We start from the raw sequence: 18,998 nt of genomic DNA, 5'->3' as shown, positions 1-18,998 counted from the left end.
TCCACTACATTGCCTTAAAACGAATGCTCATCACTATCGTGTGAGTAACCTTGCGGCCGCGGCGACTAGTCTTGCCCAAAGACGCAGCGTGCGTGGAGGCGCTACCCGAATGCGTGTGGATGCACCCTCCTACCTCGAAAAGCGCCTGCAGCTACTATCACCGTGGGCCGCTGCTGGCGGGCGGGAAGCCGACACAGCGGGGCGTTGCGAGCAGCGGCAGTGCGGTGGTGGTGTAATGGTGAGCATAGTTGCCTTTCAAGCAGTTGATCCGGGTTCGATTCCCGGCCACCGCAAGTGGCGCTGGTTTTTTCGTATGAGTATGTGAGCCGCGTGCTGTTACATGAAGGTTTTTTTCGTCGTTGCTCCACGCAGACCATCCTGTAGTATGTCCCGACTTGTCCCGACTTTGCTCGGCTGACGCGAAAGCTGACGCTTGGAATTCGCCCTTATCAAAATGACAGGCACTATAAACGGCTGTGAGAGGCGAGGTGTGGAGAGGTACCAAAACGACAGGCAAACTGCGAAATTTTCTGCTCGTTCTTCTTAAACAAAAAAAGAAAAAAACCGACGCAGTCGGTAGGACTCGAACCTACGCTCCCAGAGGGAATCTGATTTCTAGTCAGACGCCTTAACCACTCGGCCACGACTGCTCGTAACTGAAGTTTCCCTGGAATCGTGAGAAATGCAACCGGTCTGCGCAGAATGTTGACAGGAAACGAACTCTGTGCACTGATTACGGCAGGGCTACCATCGCTACGAGACGAGCCATTGCGGAAACGTTAAAATCTTCGCCCGGACAGGGACTTGAACCCTGGACCCTTAGGTTAAAAGCCTAATGCTCTACCGACTGAGCTATCCGGGCTCACCCTTGTTGTGGATGGAGCGGCTGCAAGCAATGTGAATAACTGGAACGCGTGTGTAGGCGTACTACGGTAACAGCTGGCTTCTGCCGCAACTGGCGACTTCACCGACTTCCCACTGACGCTGGTAGCAGCCCAACAGCGGACCAGTGCCACTTCTCCCTTTATTCCGGTGCCGACAGTAATTGCATCATGTGCCTGTTTTCCCCGATTACGTTCGGCCGAAGCTCCGGAGGGTGGGCGACAAACGACAGTTCGAAGGCCAAAACATGGAGCGTTGTGTGCGCAAAAACTTCCGTTCCGGTACCGGGAATCGAACCCGGGCCTCCTGGGTGAAAGCCAGGTATCCTAGCCACTAGACCACACCGGATTTGCTCGATAAGCGTGAGATCTTCTCCGTCTCCTCTCGTATTTCGTGCTGAATCTGGTCTCAGTGGTGTTCTCTGTTTGCGAGCATATTTGCGCCTACAGACTGGCATGGCGCACAGCTCGAAATTGACTATTCATTATTTTACTCATAACAAGGGAAGAGAAAGATCAAAGTTGTACGTTGTCATAATTGGAAATAAACATATTGACGCTGAGGTGTAGCCTCCTTGTGGATAACGAACGACAATTAAGTTCGTTCCCTAGCAACAGCAACGCCGTTAATTCAGCCATGATGTACAGCAAATTAAATGCCCCGGGTGAGGATCGAACTCACGACCTTAAGATTATGAGACTTACGCGCTACCTACTGCGCTACCGAGGCACGTTGCAAGCAACGTTACAGGAAACTTGGTAAGTCTCGCATATTAGAGATAGACAGTTTGCGCTTTCTCAAGAATCTGTTGTGTTGCTACACGTGCTTTCCCTACTTGCTAGATTAAACTGCTGCCGCAGCTTTTTCAACGGAACGCAGCACTGCCCGAGGTTACAGTACATCGCCCTTGCGGCACCTGAACACAGCGGCCTGTTGGGCCAGGCCGACGTTAGAGTTCAGAAATAGCACGCGACCGTCCAGGTACGGTCTACTGCGTGCTGCGTGTATGGTTCTTCTCACAGCGAATCCTGCTATACATTCCTGAGGCTGACGCAGCTCAGGCGAGGAATCGGCGCGGCAGCATTATAGCGAGAACAGCAGAACGATGCATCGGCCGGGAATCGAACCCGGGCCGTCCGCATGCTAAGCGAGCATTCACCAATTTTTTTTTTGTTCTCATTTCTTTCGTTGCATTTGTTGGGGGCGGACGTCCGATGACGCCCGTTCAAGTTCATCGTTGACTCGGTCTTTTATTACAGAGGGCAGATAACTCTCAGACCGAACACGCTGAGCTATCGTGCCGGCAAGCCTTACGATTATGAGACTTACGCGCTGCCTACTGCACTACTGAGGCACATGCCATTGAACCACCGATGCTCGACAAGCTGCCCGTGCTTCCCGAGCACTTTTCTGCATGGGAAAGTGGGATTGCCACCCAGCGACGTCGGATACAACCGAAAAAAGTGCTACACACGTGGAGTCCTCCACTACATTGCCTTAAAACGAATGCTCATCACTATCGTGTGAGTAACCTTGCGGCCGCGGCGACTAGTCTTGCCCAAAGACGCAGCGTGCGTGGAGGCGCTACCCGAATGCGTGTGGATGCACCCTCCTACCTCGAAAAGCGCCTGCAGCTACTATCACCGTGGGCCGCTGCTGGCGGGCGGGAAGCCGACACAGCGGGGCGTTGCGAGCAGCGGCAGTGCGGTGGTGGTGTAATGGTGAGCATAGTTGCCTTCCAAGCAGTTGATCCGGGTTCGATTCCCGGCCACCGCAAGTGGCGCTGGTTTTTTCGTATGAGTATGTGAGCCGCGTGCTGTTACATGAAGGTTTTTTTCGTCGTTGCTCCACGCAGACCATCCTGTAGTATGTCCCGACTTGTCCCGACTTTGCTCGGCTGACGCGAAAGCTGACGCTTGGAATTCGCCCTTATCAAAATGACAGGCACTATAAACGGCTGTGAGAGGCGAGGTGTGGAGAGGTACCAAAACGACAGGCAAACTGCGAAATTTTCTGCTCGTTCTTCTTAAACAAAAAAAGAAAAAAACCGACGCAGTCGGTAGGACTCGAACCTACGCTCCCAGAGGGAATCTGATTTCTAGTCAGACGCCTTAACCACTCGGCCACGACTGCTCGTAACTGAAGTTTCCCTGGAATCGTGAGAAATGCAACCGGTCTGCGCAGAATGTTGACAGGAAACGAACTCTGTGCACTGATTACGGCAGGGCTACCATCGCTACGAGACGAGCCATTGCGGAAACGTTAAAATCTTCGCCCGGACAGGGACTTGAACCCTGGACCCTTAGGTTAAAAGCCTAATGCTCTACCGACTGAGCTATCCGGGCTCACCCTTGTTGTGGATGGAGCGGCTGCAAGCAATGTGAATAACTGGAACGCGTGTGTAGGCGTACTACGGTAACAGCTGGCTTCTGCCGCAACTGGCGACTTCACCGACTTCCCACTGACGCTGGTAGCAGCCCAACAGCGGACCAGTGCCACTTCTCCCTTTATTCCGGTGCCGACAGTAATTGCATCATGTGCCTGTTTTCCCCGATTACGTTCGGCCGAAGCTCCGGAGGGTGGGCGACAAACGACAGTTCGAAGGCCAAAACATGGAGCGTTGTGTGCGCAAAAACTTCCGTTCCGGTACCGGGAATCGAACCCGGGCCTCCTGGGTGAAAGCCAGGTATCCTAGCCACTAGACCACACCGGATTTGCTCGATAAGCGTGAGATCTTCTCCGTCTCCTCTCGTATTTCGTGCTGAATCTGGTCTCAGTGGTGTTCTCTGTTTGCGAGCATATTTGCGCCTACAGACTGGCATGGCGCACAGCTCGAAATTGACTATTCATTATTTTACTCATAACAAGGGAAGAGAAAGATCAAAGTTGTACGTTGTCATAATTGGAAATAAACATATTGACGCTGAGGTGTAGCCTCCTTGTGGATAACGAACGACAATTAAGTTCGTTCCCTAGCAACAGCAACGCCGTTAATTCAGCCATGATGTACAGCAAATTAAATGCCCCGGGTGAGGATCGAACTCACGACCTTAAGATTATGAGACTTACGCGCTACCTACTGCGCTACCGATGCACGTTGCAAGCAACGTTACAGGAAACTTGGTAAGTCTCGCATATTAGAGATAGACAGTTTGCGCTTTCTCAAGAATCTGTTGTGTTGCTACACGTGCTTTCCCTACTTGCTAGATTAAACTGCTGCCGCAGCTTTTTCAACGGAACGCAGCACTGCCCGAGGTTACAGTACATCGCCCTTGCGGCACCTGAACACAGCGGCCTGTTGGGCCAGGCCGACGTTAGAGTTCAGAAATAGCACGCGACCGTCCAGGTACGGTCTACTGCGTGCTGCGTGTATGGTTCTTCTCACAGCGAATCCTGCTATACATTCCTGAGGCTGACGCAGCTCAGGCGAGGAATCGGCGCGGCAGCATTATAGCGAGAACAGCAGAACGATGCATCGGCCGGGAATCGAACCCGGGCCGTCCGCATGCTAAGCGAGCATTCACCAATTTTTTTTTTGTTCTCATTTCTTTCGTTGCATTTGTTGGGGGCGGACGTCCGATGACGCCCGTTCAAGTTCATCGTTGACTCGGTCTTTTATTACAGAGGGCAGATAACTCTCAGACCGAACACGCTGAGCTATCGTGCCGGCAAGCCTTACGATTATGAGACTTACGCGCTGCCTACTGCACTACTGAGGCACATGCCATTGAACCACCGATGCTCGACAAGCTGCCCGTGCTTCCCGAGCACTTTTCTGCATGGGAAAGTGGGATTGCCACCCAGCGACGTCGGATACAACCGAAAAAAGTGCTACACACGTGGAGTCCTCCACTACATTGCCTTAAAACGAATGCTCATCACTATCGTGTGAGTAACCTTGCGGCCGCGGCGACTAGTCTTGCCCAAAGACGCAGCGTGCGTGGAGGCGCTACCCGAATGCGTGTGGATGCACCCTCCTACCTCGAAAAGCGCCTGCAGCTACTATCACCGTGGGCCGCTGCTGGCGGGCGGGAAGCCGACACAGCGGGGCGTTGCGAGCAGCGGCAGTGCGGTGGTGGTGTAATGGTGAGCATAGTTGCCTTCCAAGCAGTTGATCCGGGTTCGATTCCCGGCCACCGCAAGTGGCGCTGGTTTTTTCGTATGAGTATGTGAGCCGCGTGCTGTTACATGAAGGTTTTTTTCGTCGTTGCTCCACGCAGACCATCCTGTAGTATGTCCCGACTTGTCCCGACTTTGCTCGGCTGACGCGAAAGCTGACGCTTGGAATTCGCCCTTATCAAAATGACAGGCACTATAAACGGCTGTGAGAGGCGAGGTGTGGAGAGGTACCAAAACGACAGGCAAACTGCGAAATTTTCTGCTCGTTCTTCTTAAACAAAAAAAGAAAAAAACGGACGCAGTCGGTAGGACTCGAACCTACGCTCCCAGAGGGAATCTGATTTCTAGTCAGACGCCTTAACCACTCGGCCACGACTGCTCGTAACTGAAGTTTCCCTGGAATCGTGAGAAATGCAACCGGTCTGCGCAGAATGTTGACAGGAAACGAACTCTGTGCACTGATTACGGCAGGGCTACCATCGCTACGAGACGAGCCATTGCGGAAACGTTAAAATCTTCGCCCGGACAGGGACTTGAACCCTGGACCCTTAGGTTAAAAGCCTAATGCTCTACCGACTGAGCTATCCGGGCTCACCCTTGTTGTGGATGGAGCGGCTGCAAGCAATGTGAATAACTGGAACGCGTGTGTAGGCGTACTACGGTAACAGCTGGCTTCTGCCGCAACTGGCGACTTCACCGACTTCCCACTGACGCTGGTAGCAGCCCAACAGCGGACCAGTGCCACTTCTCCCTTTATTCCGGTGCCGACAGTAATTGCATCATGTGCCTGTTTTCCCCGATTACGTTCGGCCGAAGCTCCGGAGGGTGGGCGACAAACGACAGTTCGAAGGCCAAAACATGGAGCGTTGTGTGCGCAAAAACTTCCGTTCCGGTACCGGGAATCGAACCCGGGCCTCCTGGGTGAAAGCCAGGTATCCTAGCCACTTTTTTTTTTTTTTTTTTTTTTTTTAAATCTCGTTTTGATCGCTTTTGTTCGTTGCATCTGCTCGGGGCGGACGTCGTAAGACAGCCGTTTAGGTTCGTTGTTGATCGATTAACTCAGTTTTTTTATTACAGAGGGCTGCTAACCCTCTGACCGAACACGCTGAGCTACCGTGCCGGCATTAGACCACACCGGATTTGCTCGATAAGCGTGAGATCTTCTCCGTCTCCTCTCGTATTTCGTGCTGAATCTGGTCTCAGTGGTGTTCTCTGTTTGCGAGCATATTTGCGCCTACAGACTGGCATGGCGCACAGCTCGAAATTGACTATTCATTATTTTACTCATAACAAGGGAAGAGAAAGATCAAAGTTGTACGTTGTCATAATTGGAAATAAACATATTGACGCTGAGGTGTAGCCTCCTTGTGGATAACGAACGACAATTAAGTTCGTTCCCTAGCAACAGCAACGCCGTTAATTCAGCCATGATGTACAGCAAATTAAATGCCCCGGGTGAGGATCGAACTCACGACCTTAAGATTATGAGACTTACGCGCTACCTACTGCGCTACCGAGGCACGTTGCAAGCAACGTTACAGGAAACTTGGTAAGTCTCGCATATTAGAGATAGACAGTTTGCGCTTTCTCAAGAATCTGTTGTGTTGCTACACGTGCTTTCCCTACTTGCTAGATTAAACTGCTGCCGCAGCTTTTTCAACGGAACGCAGCACTGCCCGAGGTTACAGTACATCGCCCTTGCGGCACCTGAACACAGCGGCCTGTTGGGCCAGGCCGACGTTAGAGTTCAGAAATAGCACGCGACCGTCCAGGTACGGTCTACTGCGTGCTGCGTGTATGGTTCTTCTCACAGCGAATCCTGCTATACATTCCTGAGGCTGACGCAGCTCAGGCGAGGAATCGGCGCGGCAGCATTATAGCGAGAACAGCAGAACGATGCATCGGCCGGGAATCGAACCCGGGCCGTCCGCATGCTAAGCGAGCATTCACCAATTTTTTTTTTGTTCTCATTTCTTTCGTTGCATTTGTTGGGGGCGGACGTCCGATGACGCCCGTTCAAGTTCATCGTTGACTCGGTCTTTTATTACAGAGGGCAGATAACTCTCAGACCGAACACGCTGAGCTATCGTGCCGGCAAGCCTTACGATTATGAGACTTACGCGCTGCCTACTGCACTACTGAGGCACATGCCATTGAACCACCGATGCTCGACAAGCTGCCCGTGCTTCCCGAGCACTTTTCTGCATGGGAAAGTGGGATTGCCACCCAGCGACGTCGGATACAACCGAAAAAAGTGCTACACACGTGGAGTCCTCCACTACATTGCCTTAAAACGAATGCTCATCACTATCGTGTGAGTAACCTTGCGGCCGCGGCGACTAGTCTTGCCCAAAGACGCAGCGTGCGTGGAGGCGCTACCCGAATGCGTGTGGATGCACCCTCCTACCTCGAAAAGCGCCTGCAGCTACTATCACCGTGGGCCGCTGCTGGCGGGCGGGAAGCCGACACAGCGGGGCGTTGCGAGCAGCGGCAGTGCGGTGGTGGTGTAATGGTGAGCATAGTTGCCTTCCAAGCAGTTGATCCGGGTTCGATTCCCGGCCACCGCAAGTGGCGCTGGTTTTTTCGTATGAGTATGTGAGCCGCGTGCTGTTACATGAAGGTTTTTTTCGTCGTTGCTCCACGCAGACCATCCTGTAGTATGTCCCGACTTGTCCCGACTTTGCTCGGCTGACGCGAAAGCTGACGCTTGGAATTCGCCCTTATCAAAATGACAGGCACTATAAACGGCTGTGAGAGGCGAGGTGTGGAGAGGTACCAAAACGACAGGCAAACTGCGAAATTTTCTGCTCGTTCTTCTTAAACAAAAAAAGAAAAAAACCGACGCAGTCGGTAGGACTCGAACCTACGCTCCCAGAGGGAATCTGATTTCTAGTCAGACGCCTTAACCACTCGGCCACGACTGCTCGTAACTGAAGTTTCCCTGGAATCGTGAGAAATGCAACCGGTCTGCGCAGAATGTTGACAGGAAACGAACTCTGTGCACTGATTACGGCAGGGCTACCATCGCTACGAGACGAGCCATTGCGGAAACGTTAAAATCTTCGCCCGGACAGGGACTTGAACCCTGGACCCTTAGGTTAAAAGCCTAATGCTCTACCGACTGAGCTATCCGGGCTCACCCTTGTTGTGGATGGAGCGGCTGCAAGCAATGTGAATAACTGGAACGCGTGTGTAGGCGTACTACGGTAACAGCTGGCTTCTGCCGCAACTGGCGACTTCACCGACTTCCCACTGACGCTGGTAGCAGCCCAACAGCGGACCAGTGCCACTTCTCCCTTTATTCCGGTGCCGACAGTAATTGCATCATGTGCCTGTTTTCCCCGATTACGTTCGGCCGAAGCTCCGGAGGGTGGGCGACAAACGACAGTTCGAAGGCCAAAACATGGAGCGTTGTGTGCGCAAAAACTTCCGTTCCGGTACCGGGAATCGAACCCGGGCCTCCTGGGTGAAAGCCAGGTATCCTAGCCACTTTTTTTTTTTTTTTTTTTTTTTAAATCTCGTTTTGATCGCTTTTGTTCGTTGCATCTGCTCGGGGCGGACGTCGTAAGACAGCCGTTTAGGTTCGTTGTTGATCGATTAACTCAGTTTTTTTATTACAGAGGGCTGCTAACCCTCTGACCGAACACGCTGAGCTACCGTGCCGGCATTAGACCACACCGGATTTGCTCGATAAGCGTGAGATCTTCTCCGTCTCCTCTCGTATTTCGTGCTGAATCTGGTCTCAGTGGTGTTCTCTGTTTGCGAGCATATTTGCGCCTACAGACTGGCATGGCGCACAGCTCGAAATTGACTATTCATTATTTTACTCATAACAAGGGAAGAGAAAGATCAAAGTTGTACGTTGTCATAATTGGAAATAAACATATTGACGCTGAGGTGTAGCCTCCTTGTGGATAACGAACGACAATTAAGTTCGTTCCCTAGCAACAGCAACGCCGTTAATTCAGCCATGATGTACAGCAAATTAAATGCCCCGGGTGAGGATCGAACTCACGACCTTAAGATTATGAGACTTACGCGCTACCTACTGCGCTACCGAGGCACGTTGCAAGCAACGTTACAGGAAACTTGGTAAGTCTCGCATATTAGAGATAGACAGTTTGCGCTTTCTCAAGAATCTGTTGTGTTGCTACACGTGCTTTCCCTACTTGCTAGATTAAACTGCTGCCGCAGCTTTTTCAACGGAACGCAGCACTGCCCGAGGTTACAGTACATCGCCCTTGCGGCACCTGAACACAGCGGCCTGTTGGGCCAGGCCGACGTTAGAGTTCAGAAATAGCACGCGACCGTCCAGGTACGGTCTACTGCGTGCTGCGTGTATGGTTCTTCTCACAGCGAATCCTGCTATACATTCCTGAGGCTGACGCAGCTCAGGCGAGGAATCGGCGCGGCAGCATTATAGCGAGAACAGCAGAACGATGCATCGGCCGGGAATCGAACCCGGGCCGTCCGCATGCTAAGCGAGCATTCACCAATTTTTTTTTTGTTCTCATTTCTTTCGTTGCATTTGTTGGGGGCGGACGTCCGATGACGCCCGTTCAAGTTCATCGTTGACTCGGTCTTTTATTACAGAGGGCAGATAACTCTCAGACCGAACACGCTGAGCTATCGTGCCGGCAAGCCTTACGATTATGAGACTTACGCGCTGCCTACTGCACTACTGAGGCACATGCCATTGAACCACCGATGCTCGACAAGCTGCCCGTGCTTCCCGAGCACTTTTCTGCATGGGAAAGTGGGATTGCCACCCAGCGACGTCGGATACAACCGAAAAAAGTGCTACACACGTGGAGTCCTCCACTACATTGCCTTAAAACGAATGCTCATCACTATCGTGTGAGTAACCTTGCGGCCGCGGCGACTAGTCTTGCCCAAAGACGCAGCGTGCGTGGAGGCGCTACCCGAATGCGTGTGGATGCACCCTCCTACCTCGAAAAGCGCCTGCAGCTACTATCACCGTGGGCCGCTGCTGGCGGGCGGGAAGCCGACACAGCGGGGCGTTGCGAGCAGCGGCAGTGCGGTGGTGGTGTAATGGTGAGCATAGTTGCCTTCCAAGCAGTTGATCCGGGTTCGATTCCCGGCCACCGCAAGTGGCGCTGGTTTTTTCGTATGAGTATGTGAGCCGCGTGCTGTTACATGAAGGTTTTTTTCGTCGTTGCTCCACGCAGACCATCCTGTAGTATGTCCCGACTTGTCCCGACTTTGCTCGGCTGACGCGAAAGCTGACGCTTGGAATTCGCCCTTATCAAAATGACAGGCACTATAAACGGCTGTGAGAGGCGAGGTGTGGAGAGGTACCAAAACGACAGGCAAACTGCGAAATTTTCTGCTCGTTCTTCTTAAACAAAAAAAGAAAAAAACCGACGCAGTCGGTAGGACTCGAACCTACGCTCCCAGAGGGAATCTGATTTCTAGTCAGACGCCTTAACCACTCGGCCACGACTGCTCGTAACTGAAGTTTCCCTGGAATCGTGAGAAATGCAACCGGTCTGCGCAGAATGTTGACAGGAAACGAACTCTGTGCACTGATTACGGCAGGGCTACCATCGCTACGAGACGAGCCATTGCGGAAACGTTAAAATCTTCGCCCGGACAGGGACTTGAACCCTGGACCCTTAGGTTAAAAGCCTAATGCTCTACCGACTGAGCTATCCGGGCTCACCCTTGTTGTGGATGGAGCGGCTGCAAGCAATGTGAATAACTGGAACGCGTGTGTAGGCGTACTACGGTAACAGCTGGCTTCTGCCGCAACTGGCGACTTCACCGACTTCCCACTGACGCTGGTAGCAGCCCAACAGCGGACCAGTGCCACTTCTCCCTTTATTCCGGTGCCGACAGTAATTGCATCATGTGCCTGTTTTCCCCGATTACGTTCGGCCGAAGCTCCGGAGGGTGGGCGACAAACGACAGTTCGAAGGCCAAAACATGGAGCGTTGTGTGCGCAAAAACTTCCGTTCCGGTACCGGGAATCGAACCCGGGCCTCCTGGGTGAAAGCCAGGTATCCTAGCCACTTTTTTTTTTTTTTTTTTTTTTTTTTAAATCTCGTTTTGATCGCTTTTGTTCGTTGCATCTGCTCGGGGCGGACGTCGTAAGACAGCCGTTTAGGTTCGTTGTTGATCGATTAACTCAGTTTTTTTATTACAGAGGGCTGCTAACCCTCTGACCGAACACGCTGAGCTACCGTGCCGGCATTAGACCACACCGGATTTGCTCGATAAGCGTGAGATCTTCTCCGTCTCCTCTCGTATTTCGTGCTGAATCTGGTCTCAGTGGTGTTCTCTGTTTGCGAGCATATTTGCGCCTACAGACTGGCATGGCGCACAGCTCGAAATTGACTATTCATTATTTTACTCATAACAAGGGAAGAGAAAGATCAAAGTTGTACGTTGTCATAATTGGAAATAAACATATTGACGCTGAGGTGTAGCCTCCTTGTGGATAACGAACGACAATTAAGTTCGTTCCCTAGCAACAGCAACGCCGTTAATTCAGCCATGATGTACAGCAAATTAAATGCCCCGGGTGAGGATCGAACTCACGACCTTAAGATTATGAGACTTACGCGCTACCTACTGCGCTACCGAGGCACGTTGCAAGCAACGTTACAGGAAACTTGGTAAGTCTCGCATATTAGAGATAGACAGTTTGCGCTTTCTCAAGAATCTGTTGTGTTGCTACACGTGCTTTCCCTACTTGCTAGATTAAACTGCTGCCGCAGCTTTTTCAACGGAACGCAGCACTGCCCGAGGTTACAGTACATCGCCCTTGCGGCACCTGAACACAGCGGCCTGTTGGGCCAGGCCGACGTTAGAGTTCAGAAATAGCACGCGACCGTCCAGGTACGGTCTACTGCGTGCTGCGTGTATGGTTCTTCTCACAGCGAATCCTGCTATACATTCCTGAGGCTGACGCAGCTCAGGCGAGGAATCGGCGCGGCAGCATTATAGCGAGAACAGCAGAACGATGCATCGGCCGGGAATCGAACCCGGGCCGTCCGCATGCTAAGCGAGCATTCACCAATTTTTTTTTTGTTCTCATTTCTTTCGTTGCATTTGTTGGGGGCGGACGTCCGATGACGCCCGTTCAAGTTCATCGTTGACTCGGTCTTTTATTACAGAGGGCAGATAACTCTCAGACCGAACACGCTGAGCTATCGTGCCGGCAAGCCTTACGATTATGAGACTTACGCGCTGCCTACTGCACTACTGAGGCACATGCCATTGAACCACCGATGCTCGACAAGCTGCCCGTGCTTCCCGAGCACTTTTCTGCATGGGAAAGTGGGATTGCCACCCAGCGACGTCGGATACAACCGAAAAAAGTGCTACACACGTGGAGTCCTCCACTACATTGCCTTAAAACGAATGCTCATCACTATCGTGTGAGTAACCTTGCGGCCGCGGCGACTAGTCTTGCCCAAAGACGCAGCGTGCGTGGAGGCGCTACCCGAATGCGTGTGGATGCACCCTCCTACCTCGAAAAGCGCCTGCAGCTACTATCACCGTGGGCCGCTGCTGGCGGGCGGGAAGCCGACACAGCGGGGCGTTGCGAGCAGCGGCAGTGCGGTGGTGGTGTAATGGTGAGCATAGTTGCCTTCCAAGCAGTTGATCCGGGTTCGATTCCCGGCCACCGCAAGTGGCGCTGGTTTTTTCGTATGAGTATGTGAGCCGCGTGCTGTTACATGAAGGTTTTTTTCGTCGTTGCTCCACGCAGACCATCCTGTAGTATGTCCCGACTTGTCCCGACTTTGCTCGGCTGACGCGAAAGCTGACGCTTGGAATTCGCCCTTATCAAAATGACAGGCACTATAAACGGCTGTGAGAGGCGAGGTGTGGAGAGGTACCAAAACGACAGGCAAACTGCGAAATTTTCTGCTCGTTCTTCTTAAACAAAAAAAGAAAAAAACGGACGCAGTCGGTAGGACTCGAACCTACGCTCCCAGAGGGAATCTGATTTCTAGTCAGACGCCTTAACCACTCGGCCACGACTGCTCGTAACTGAAGTTTCCCTGGAATCGTGAGAAATGCAACCGGTCTGCGCAGAATGTTGACAGGAAACGAACTCTGTGCACTGATTACGGCAGGGCTACCATCGCTACGAGACGAGCCATTGCGGAAACGTTAAAATCTTCGCCCGGACAGGGACTTGAACCCTGGACCCTTAGGTTAAAAGCCTAATGCTCTACCGACTGAGCTATCCGGGCTCACCCTTGTTGTGGATGGAGCGGCTGCAAGCAATGTGAATAACTGGAACGCGTGTGTAGGCGTACTACGGTAACAGCTGGCTTCTGCCGCAACTGGCGACTTCACCGACTTCCCACTGACGCTGGTAGCAGCCCAACAGCGGACCAGTGCCACTTCTCCCTTTATTCCGGTGCCGACAGTAATTGCATCATGTGCCTGTTTTCCCCGATTACGTTCGGCCGAAGCTCCGGAGGGTGGGCGACAAACGACAGTTCGAAGGCCAAAACATGGAGCGTTGTGTGCGCAAAAACTTCCGTTCCGGTACCGGGAATCGAACCCGGGCCTCCTGGGTGAAAGCCAGGTATCCTAGCCACTTTTTTTTTTTTTTTTTTTTTTTTTAAATCTCGTTTTGATCGCTTTTGTTCGTTGCATCTGCTCGGGGCGGACGTCGTAAGACAGCCGTTTAGGTTCGTTGTTGATCGATTAACTCAGTTTTTTTATTACAGAGGGCTGCTAACCCTCTGACCGAACACGCTGAGCTACCGTGCCGGCATTAGACCACACCGGATTTGCTCGATAAGCGTGAGATCTTCTCCGTCTCCTCTCGTATTTCGTGCTGAATCTGGTCTCAGTGGTGTTCTCTGTTTGCGAGCATATTTGCGCCTACAGACTGGCATGGCGCACAGCTCGAAATTGACTATTCATTATTTTACTCATAACAAGGGAAGAGAAAGATCAAAGTTGTACGTTGTCATAATTGGAAATAAACATATTGACGCTGAGGTGTAGCCTCCTTGTGGATAACGAACGACAATTAAGTTCGTTCCCTAGCAACAGCAACGCCGTTAATTCAGCCATGATGTACAGCAAATTAAATGCCCCGGGTGAGGATCGAACTCACGACCTTAAGATTATGAGACTTACGCGCTACCTACTGCGCTACCGAGGCACGTTGCAAGCAACGTTACAGGAAACTTGGTAAGTCTCGCATATTAGAGATAGACAGTTTGCGCTTTCTCAAGAATCTGTTGTGTTGCTACACGTGCTTTCCCTACTTGCTAGATTAAACTGCTGCCGCAGCTTTTTCAACGGAACGCAGCACTGCCCGAGGTTACAGTACATCGCCCTTGCGGCACCTGAACACAGCGGCCTGTTGGGCCAGGCCGACGTTAGAGTTCAGAAATAGCACGCGACCGTCCAGGTACGGTCTACTGCGTGCTGCGTGTATGGTTCTTCTCACAGCGAATCCTGCTATACATTCCTGAGGCTGACGCAGCTCAGGCGAGGAATCGGCGCGGCAGCATTATAGCGAGAACAGCAGAACGATGCATCGGCCGGGAATCGAACCCGGGCCGTCCGCATGCTAAGCGAGCATTCACCAATTTTTTTTTTGTTCTCATTTCTTTCGTTGCATTTGTTGGGGGCGGACGTCCGATGACGCCCGTTCAAGTTCATCGTTGACTCGGTCTTTTATTACAGAGGGCAGATAACTCTCAGACCGAACACGCTGAGCTATCGTGCCGGCAAGCCTTACGATTATGAGACTTACGCGCTGCCTACTGCACTACTGAGGCACATGCCATTGAACCACCGATGCTCGACAAGCTGCCCGTGCTTCCCGAGCACTTTTCTGCATGGGAAAGTGGGATTGCCACCCAGCGACGTCGGATACAACCGAAAAAAGTGCTACACACGTGGAGTCCTCCACTACATTGCCTTAAAACGAATGCTCATCACTATCGTGTGAGTAACCTTGCGGCCGCGGCGACTAGTCTTGCCCAAAGACGCAGCGTGCGTGGAGGCGCTACCCGAATGCGTGTGGATGCACCCTCCTACCTCGAAAAGCGCCTGCAGCTACTATCACCGTGGGCCGCTGCTGGCGGGCGGGAAGCCGACACAGCGGGGCGTTGCGAGCAGCGGCAGTGCGGTGGTGGTGTAATGGTGAGCATAGTTGCCTTCCAAGCAGTTGATCCGGGTTCGATTCCCGGCCACCGCAAGTGGCGCTGGTTTTTTCGTATGAGTATGTGAGCCGCGTGCTGTTACATGAAGGTTTTTTTCGTCGTTGCTCCACGCAGACCATCCTGTAGTATGTCCCGACTTGTCCCGACTTTGCTCGGCTGACGCGAAAGCTGACGCTTGGAATTCGCCCTTATCAAAATGACAGGCACTATAAACGGCTGTGAGAGGCGAGGTGTGGAGAGGTACCAAAACGACAGGCAAACTGCGAAATTTTCTGCTCGTTCTTCTTAAACAAAAAAAGAAAAAAACCGACGCAGTCGGTAGGACTCGAACCTACGCTCCCAGAGGGAATCTGATTTCTAGTCAGACGCCTTAACCACTCGGCCACGACTGCTCGTAACTGAAGTTTCCCTGGAATCGTGAGAAATGCAACCGGTCTGCGCAGAATGTTGACAGGAAACGAACTCTGTGCACTGATTACGGCAGGGCTACCATCGCTACGAGACGAGCCATTGCGGAAACGTTAAAATCTTCGCCCGGACAGGGACTTGAACCCTGGACCCTTAGGTTAAAAGCCTAATGCTCTACCGACTGAGCTATCCGGGCTCACCCTTGTTGTGGATGGAGCGGCTGCAAGCAATGTGAATAACTGGAACGCGTGTGTAGGCGTACTACGGTAACAGCTGGCTTCTGCCGCAACTGGCGACTTCACCGACTTCCCACTGACGCTGGTAGCAGCCCAACAGCGGACCAGTGCCACTTCTCCCTTTATTCCGGTGCCGACAGTAATTGCATCATGTGCCTGTTTTCCCCGATTACGTTCGGCCGAAGCTCCGGAGGGTGGGCGACAAACGACAGTTCGAAGGCCAAAACATGGAGCGTTGTGTGCGCAAAAACTTCCGTTCCGGTACCGGGAATCGAACCCGGGCCTCCTGGGTGAAAGCCAGGTATCCTAGCCACTTTTTTTTTTTTTTTTTTTTTTTTAAATCTCGTTTTGATCGCTTTTGTTCGTTGCATCTGCTCGGGGCGGACGTCGTAAGACAGCCGTTTAGGTTCGTTGTTGATCGATTAACTCAGTTTTTTTATTACAGAGGGCTGCTAACCCTCTGACCGAACACGCTGAGCTACCGTGCCGGCATTAGACCACACCGGATTTGCTCGATAAGCGTGAGATCTTCTCCGTCTCCTCTCGTATTTCGTGCTGAATCTGGTCTCAGTGGTGTTCTCTGTTTGCGAGCATATTTGCGCCTACAGACTGGCATGGCGCACAGCTCGAAATTGACTATTCATTATTTTACTCATAACAAGGGAAGAGAAAGATCAAAGTTGTACGTTGTCATAATTGGAAATAAACATATTGACGCTGAGGTGTAGCCTCCTTGTGGATAACGAACGACAATTAAGTTCGTTCCCTAGCAACAGCAACGCCGTTAATTCAGCCATGATGTACAGCAAATTAAATGCCCCGGGTGAGGATCGAACTCACGACCTTAAGATTATGAGACTTACGCGCTACCTACTGCGCTACCGAGGCACGTTGCAAGCAACGTTACAGGAAACTTGGTAAGTCTCGCATATTAGAGATAGACAGTTTGCGCTTTCTCAAGAATCTGTTGTGTTGCTACACGTGCTTTCCCTACTTGCTAGATTAAACTGCTGCCGCAGCTTTTTCAACGGAACGCAGCACTGCCCGAGGTTACAGTACATCGCCCTTGCGGCACCTGAACACAGCGGCCTGTTGGGCCAGGCCGACGTTAGAGTTCAGAAATAGCACGCGACCGTCCAGGTACGGTCTACTGCGTGCTGCGTGTATGGTTCTTCTCACAGCGAATCCTGCTATACATTCCTGAGGCTGACGCAGCTCAGGCGAGGAATCGGCGCGGCAGCATTATAGCGAGAACAGCAGAACGATGCATCGGCCGGGAATCGAACCCGGGCCGTCCGCATGCTAAGCGAGCATTCACCAATTTTTTTTTTGTTCTCATTTCTTTCGTTGCATTTGTTGGGGGCGGACGTCCGATGACGCCCGTTCAAGTTCATCGTTGACTCGGTCTTTTATTACAGAGGGCAGATAACTCTCAGACCGAACACGCTGAGCTATCGTGCCGGCAAGCCTTACGATTATGAGACTTACGCGCTGCCTACTGCACTACTGAGGCACATGCCATTGAACCACCGATGCTCGACAAGCTGCCCGTGCTTCCCGAGCACTTTTCTGCATGGGAAAGTGGGATTGCCACCCAGCGACGTCGGATACAACCGAAAAAAGTGCTACACACGTGGAGTCCTCCACTACATTGCCTTAAAACGAATGCTCATCACTATCGTGTGAGTAACCTTGCGGCCGCGGCGACTAGTCTTGCCCAAAGACGCAGCGTGCGTGGAGGCGCTACCCGAATGCGTGTGGATGCACCCTCCTACCTCGAAAAGCGCCTGCAGCTACTATCACCGTGGGCCGCTGCTGGCGGGCGGGAAGCCGACACAGCGGGGCGTTGCGAGCAGCGGCAGTGCGGTGGTGGTGTAATGGTGAGCATAGTTGCCTTCCAAGCAGTTGATCCGGGTTCGATTCCCGGCCACCGCAAGTGGCGCTGGTTTTTTCGTATGAGTATGTGAGCCGCGTGCTGTTACATGAAGGTTTTTTTCGTCGTTGCTCCACGCAGACCATCCTGTAGTATGTCCCGACTTGTCCCGACTTTGCTCGGCTGACGCGAAAGCTGACGCTTGGAATTCGCCCTTATCAAAATGACAGGCACTATAAACGGCTGTGAGAGGCGAGGTGTGGAGAGGTACCAAAACGACAGGCAAACTGCGAAATTTTCTGCTCGTTCTTCTTAAACAAAAAAAGAAAAAAACCGACGCAGTCGGTAGGACTCGAACCTACGCTCCCAGAGGGAATCTGATTTCTAGTCAGACGCCTTAACCACTCGGCCACGACTGCTCGTAACTGAAGTTTCCCTGGAATCGTGAGAAATGCAACCGGTCTGCGCAGAATGTTGACAGGAAACGAACTCTGTGCACTGATTACGGCAGGGCTACCATCGCTACGAGACGAGCCATTGCGGAAACGTTAAAATCTTCGCCCGGACAGGGACTTGAACCCTGGACCCTTAGGTTAAAAGCCTAATGCTCTACCGACTGAGCTATCCGGGCTCACCCTTGTTGTGGATGGAGCGGCTGCAAGCAATGTGAATAACTGGAACGCGTGTGTAGGCGTACTACGGTAACAGCTGGCTTCTGCCGCAACTGGCGACTTCACCGACTTCCCACTGACGCTGGTAGCAGCCCAACAGCGGACCAGTGCCACTTCTCCCTTTATTCCGGTGCCGACAGTAATTGCATCATGTGCCTGTTTTCCCCGATTACGTTCGGCCGAAGCTCCGGAGGGTGGGCGACAAACGACAGTTCGAAGGCCAAAACATGGAGCGTTGTGTGCGCAAAAACTTCCGTTCCGGTACCGGGAATCGAACCCGGGCCTCCTGGGTGAAAGCCAGGTATCCTAGCCACTTTTTTTTTTTTTTTTTTTTTTTTTAAATCTCGTTTTGATCGCTTTTGTTCGTTGCATCTGCTCGGGGCGGACGTCGTAAGACAGCCGTTTAGGTTCGTTGTTGATCGATTAACTCAGTTTTTTTATTACAGAGGGCTGCTAACCCTCTGACCGAACACGCTGAGCTACCGTGCCGGCATTAGACCACACCGGATTTGCTCGATAAGCGTGAGATCTTCTCCGTCTCCTCTCGTATTTCGTGCTGAATCTGGTCTCAGTGGTGTTCTCTGTTTGCGAGCATATTTGCGCCTACAGACTGGCATGGCGCACAGCTCGAAATTGACTATTC

At 52.2% G+C, this 18,998-nt stretch overlaps 33 non-coding genes across 33 annotated transcripts; 8 read left to right on the top strand and 25 right to left on the bottom strand.

The window, feature by feature from the left end:
• The first annotated feature begins 221 nt into the window (after window positions 1-221).
• On the top strand, window positions 222-293 carry Trnae-uuc (transfer RNA glutamic acid (anticodon UUC)). The gene has a single exon. It is a non-coding gene; the product is annotated as a tRNA-Glu (tRNA).
• A 275-nt stretch (window positions 294-568) lies between these two features.
• Trnas-aga (transfer RNA serine (anticodon AGA)) lies at window positions 569-650 on the bottom strand. Its single transcript has one exon. It is a non-coding gene; the product is annotated as a tRNA-Ser (tRNA).
• A 139-nt stretch (window positions 651-789) lies between these two features.
• Trnak-uuu (transfer RNA lysine (anticodon UUU)) lies at window positions 790-862 on the bottom strand. The gene has a single exon. It is a non-coding gene; the product is annotated as a tRNA-Lys (tRNA).
• Window positions 863-1,158: 296 nt separating this feature from the next.
• Window positions 1,159-1,230, bottom strand: Trnae-uuc (transfer RNA glutamic acid (anticodon UUC)). Its single transcript has one exon. It is a non-coding gene; the product is annotated as a tRNA-Glu (tRNA).
• Window positions 1,231-1,538: 308 nt separating this feature from the next.
• On the bottom strand, window positions 1,539-1,611 carry Trnam-cau (transfer RNA methionine (anticodon CAU)). The gene has a single exon. It is a non-coding gene; the product is annotated as a tRNA-Met (tRNA).
• Window positions 1,612-2,586: 975 nt separating this feature from the next.
• Window positions 2,587-2,658, top strand: Trnag-ucc (transfer RNA glycine (anticodon UCC)). The gene has a single exon. It is a non-coding gene; the product is annotated as a tRNA-Gly (tRNA).
• A 275-nt stretch (window positions 2,659-2,933) lies between these two features.
• Trnas-aga (transfer RNA serine (anticodon AGA)) lies at window positions 2,934-3,015 on the bottom strand. The gene has a single exon. It is a non-coding gene; the product is annotated as a tRNA-Ser (tRNA).
• A 139-nt stretch (window positions 3,016-3,154) lies between these two features.
• Trnak-uuu (transfer RNA lysine (anticodon UUU)) lies at window positions 3,155-3,227 on the bottom strand. Its single transcript has one exon. It is a non-coding gene; the product is annotated as a tRNA-Lys (tRNA).
• A 296-nt stretch (window positions 3,228-3,523) lies between these two features.
• Trnae-uuc (transfer RNA glutamic acid (anticodon UUC)) lies at window positions 3,524-3,595 on the bottom strand. Its single transcript has one exon. It is a non-coding gene; the product is annotated as a tRNA-Glu (tRNA).
• Window positions 3,596-3,903: 308 nt separating this feature from the next.
• On the bottom strand, window positions 3,904-3,976 carry Trnam-cau (transfer RNA methionine (anticodon CAU)). Its single transcript has one exon. It is a non-coding gene; the product is annotated as a tRNA-Met (tRNA).
• Window positions 3,977-4,951: 975 nt separating this feature from the next.
• Trnag-ucc (transfer RNA glycine (anticodon UCC)) lies at window positions 4,952-5,023 on the top strand. The gene has a single exon. It is a non-coding gene; the product is annotated as a tRNA-Gly (tRNA).
• Window positions 5,024-5,298: 275 nt separating this feature from the next.
• Window positions 5,299-5,380, bottom strand: Trnas-aga (transfer RNA serine (anticodon AGA)). Its single transcript has one exon. It is a non-coding gene; the product is annotated as a tRNA-Ser (tRNA).
• Window positions 5,381-5,519: 139 nt separating this feature from the next.
• Trnak-uuu (transfer RNA lysine (anticodon UUU)) lies at window positions 5,520-5,592 on the bottom strand. Its single transcript has one exon. It is a non-coding gene; the product is annotated as a tRNA-Lys (tRNA).
• An 856-nt stretch (window positions 5,593-6,448) lies between these two features.
• Trnam-cau (transfer RNA methionine (anticodon CAU)) lies at window positions 6,449-6,521 on the bottom strand. Its single transcript has one exon. It is a non-coding gene; the product is annotated as a tRNA-Met (tRNA).
• Window positions 6,522-7,496: 975 nt separating this feature from the next.
• Window positions 7,497-7,568, top strand: Trnag-ucc (transfer RNA glycine (anticodon UCC)). Its single transcript has one exon. It is a non-coding gene; the product is annotated as a tRNA-Gly (tRNA).
• Window positions 7,569-7,843: 275 nt separating this feature from the next.
• On the bottom strand, window positions 7,844-7,925 carry Trnas-aga (transfer RNA serine (anticodon AGA)). Its single transcript has one exon. It is a non-coding gene; the product is annotated as a tRNA-Ser (tRNA).
• A 139-nt stretch (window positions 7,926-8,064) lies between these two features.
• On the bottom strand, window positions 8,065-8,137 carry Trnak-uuu (transfer RNA lysine (anticodon UUU)). The gene has a single exon. It is a non-coding gene; the product is annotated as a tRNA-Lys (tRNA).
• An 854-nt stretch (window positions 8,138-8,991) lies between these two features.
• Window positions 8,992-9,064, bottom strand: Trnam-cau (transfer RNA methionine (anticodon CAU)). The gene has a single exon. It is a non-coding gene; the product is annotated as a tRNA-Met (tRNA).
• A 975-nt stretch (window positions 9,065-10,039) lies between these two features.
• Trnag-ucc (transfer RNA glycine (anticodon UCC)) lies at window positions 10,040-10,111 on the top strand. Its single transcript has one exon. It is a non-coding gene; the product is annotated as a tRNA-Gly (tRNA).
• Window positions 10,112-10,386: 275 nt separating this feature from the next.
• Trnas-aga (transfer RNA serine (anticodon AGA)) lies at window positions 10,387-10,468 on the bottom strand. Its single transcript has one exon. It is a non-coding gene; the product is annotated as a tRNA-Ser (tRNA).
• Window positions 10,469-10,607: 139 nt separating this feature from the next.
• Trnak-uuu (transfer RNA lysine (anticodon UUU)) lies at window positions 10,608-10,680 on the bottom strand. Its single transcript has one exon. It is a non-coding gene; the product is annotated as a tRNA-Lys (tRNA).
• An 857-nt stretch (window positions 10,681-11,537) lies between these two features.
• Window positions 11,538-11,610, bottom strand: Trnam-cau (transfer RNA methionine (anticodon CAU)). Its single transcript has one exon. It is a non-coding gene; the product is annotated as a tRNA-Met (tRNA).
• A 975-nt stretch (window positions 11,611-12,585) lies between these two features.
• On the top strand, window positions 12,586-12,657 carry Trnag-ucc (transfer RNA glycine (anticodon UCC)). Its single transcript has one exon. It is a non-coding gene; the product is annotated as a tRNA-Gly (tRNA).
• Window positions 12,658-12,932: 275 nt separating this feature from the next.
• Window positions 12,933-13,014, bottom strand: Trnas-aga (transfer RNA serine (anticodon AGA)). Its single transcript has one exon. It is a non-coding gene; the product is annotated as a tRNA-Ser (tRNA).
• Window positions 13,015-13,153: 139 nt separating this feature from the next.
• Window positions 13,154-13,226, bottom strand: Trnak-uuu (transfer RNA lysine (anticodon UUU)). The gene has a single exon. It is a non-coding gene; the product is annotated as a tRNA-Lys (tRNA).
• An 856-nt stretch (window positions 13,227-14,082) lies between these two features.
• Trnam-cau (transfer RNA methionine (anticodon CAU)) lies at window positions 14,083-14,155 on the bottom strand. Its single transcript has one exon. It is a non-coding gene; the product is annotated as a tRNA-Met (tRNA).
• Window positions 14,156-15,130: 975 nt separating this feature from the next.
• Trnag-ucc (transfer RNA glycine (anticodon UCC)) lies at window positions 15,131-15,202 on the top strand. Its single transcript has one exon. It is a non-coding gene; the product is annotated as a tRNA-Gly (tRNA).
• A 275-nt stretch (window positions 15,203-15,477) lies between these two features.
• Trnas-aga (transfer RNA serine (anticodon AGA)) lies at window positions 15,478-15,559 on the bottom strand. The gene has a single exon. It is a non-coding gene; the product is annotated as a tRNA-Ser (tRNA).
• Window positions 15,560-15,698: 139 nt separating this feature from the next.
• Window positions 15,699-15,771, bottom strand: Trnak-uuu (transfer RNA lysine (anticodon UUU)). The gene has a single exon. It is a non-coding gene; the product is annotated as a tRNA-Lys (tRNA).
• An 855-nt stretch (window positions 15,772-16,626) lies between these two features.
• On the bottom strand, window positions 16,627-16,699 carry Trnam-cau (transfer RNA methionine (anticodon CAU)). The gene has a single exon. It is a non-coding gene; the product is annotated as a tRNA-Met (tRNA).
• Window positions 16,700-17,674: 975 nt separating this feature from the next.
• Trnag-ucc (transfer RNA glycine (anticodon UCC)) lies at window positions 17,675-17,746 on the top strand. Its single transcript has one exon. It is a non-coding gene; the product is annotated as a tRNA-Gly (tRNA).
• Window positions 17,747-18,021: 275 nt separating this feature from the next.
• Window positions 18,022-18,103, bottom strand: Trnas-aga (transfer RNA serine (anticodon AGA)). Its single transcript has one exon. It is a non-coding gene; the product is annotated as a tRNA-Ser (tRNA).
• A 139-nt stretch (window positions 18,104-18,242) lies between these two features.
• Window positions 18,243-18,315, bottom strand: Trnak-uuu (transfer RNA lysine (anticodon UUU)). Its single transcript has one exon. It is a non-coding gene; the product is annotated as a tRNA-Lys (tRNA).
• Between the last annotated feature and the right edge of the window lie 683 nt (window positions 18,316-18,998).

This window comes from Schistocerca nitens, chromosome 4 (assembly GCF_023898315.1).
Source record: "Schistocerca nitens isolate TAMUIC-IGC-003100 chromosome 4, iqSchNite1.1, whole genome shotgun sequence".
NCBI classification, from domain to species: domain Eukaryota; kingdom Metazoa; phylum Arthropoda; class Insecta; order Orthoptera; family Acrididae; genus Schistocerca; species Schistocerca nitens.
Note: the sequence above shows the minus strand (reverse complement) of the source record. Positions and strands in the feature narration are given on the sequence as shown.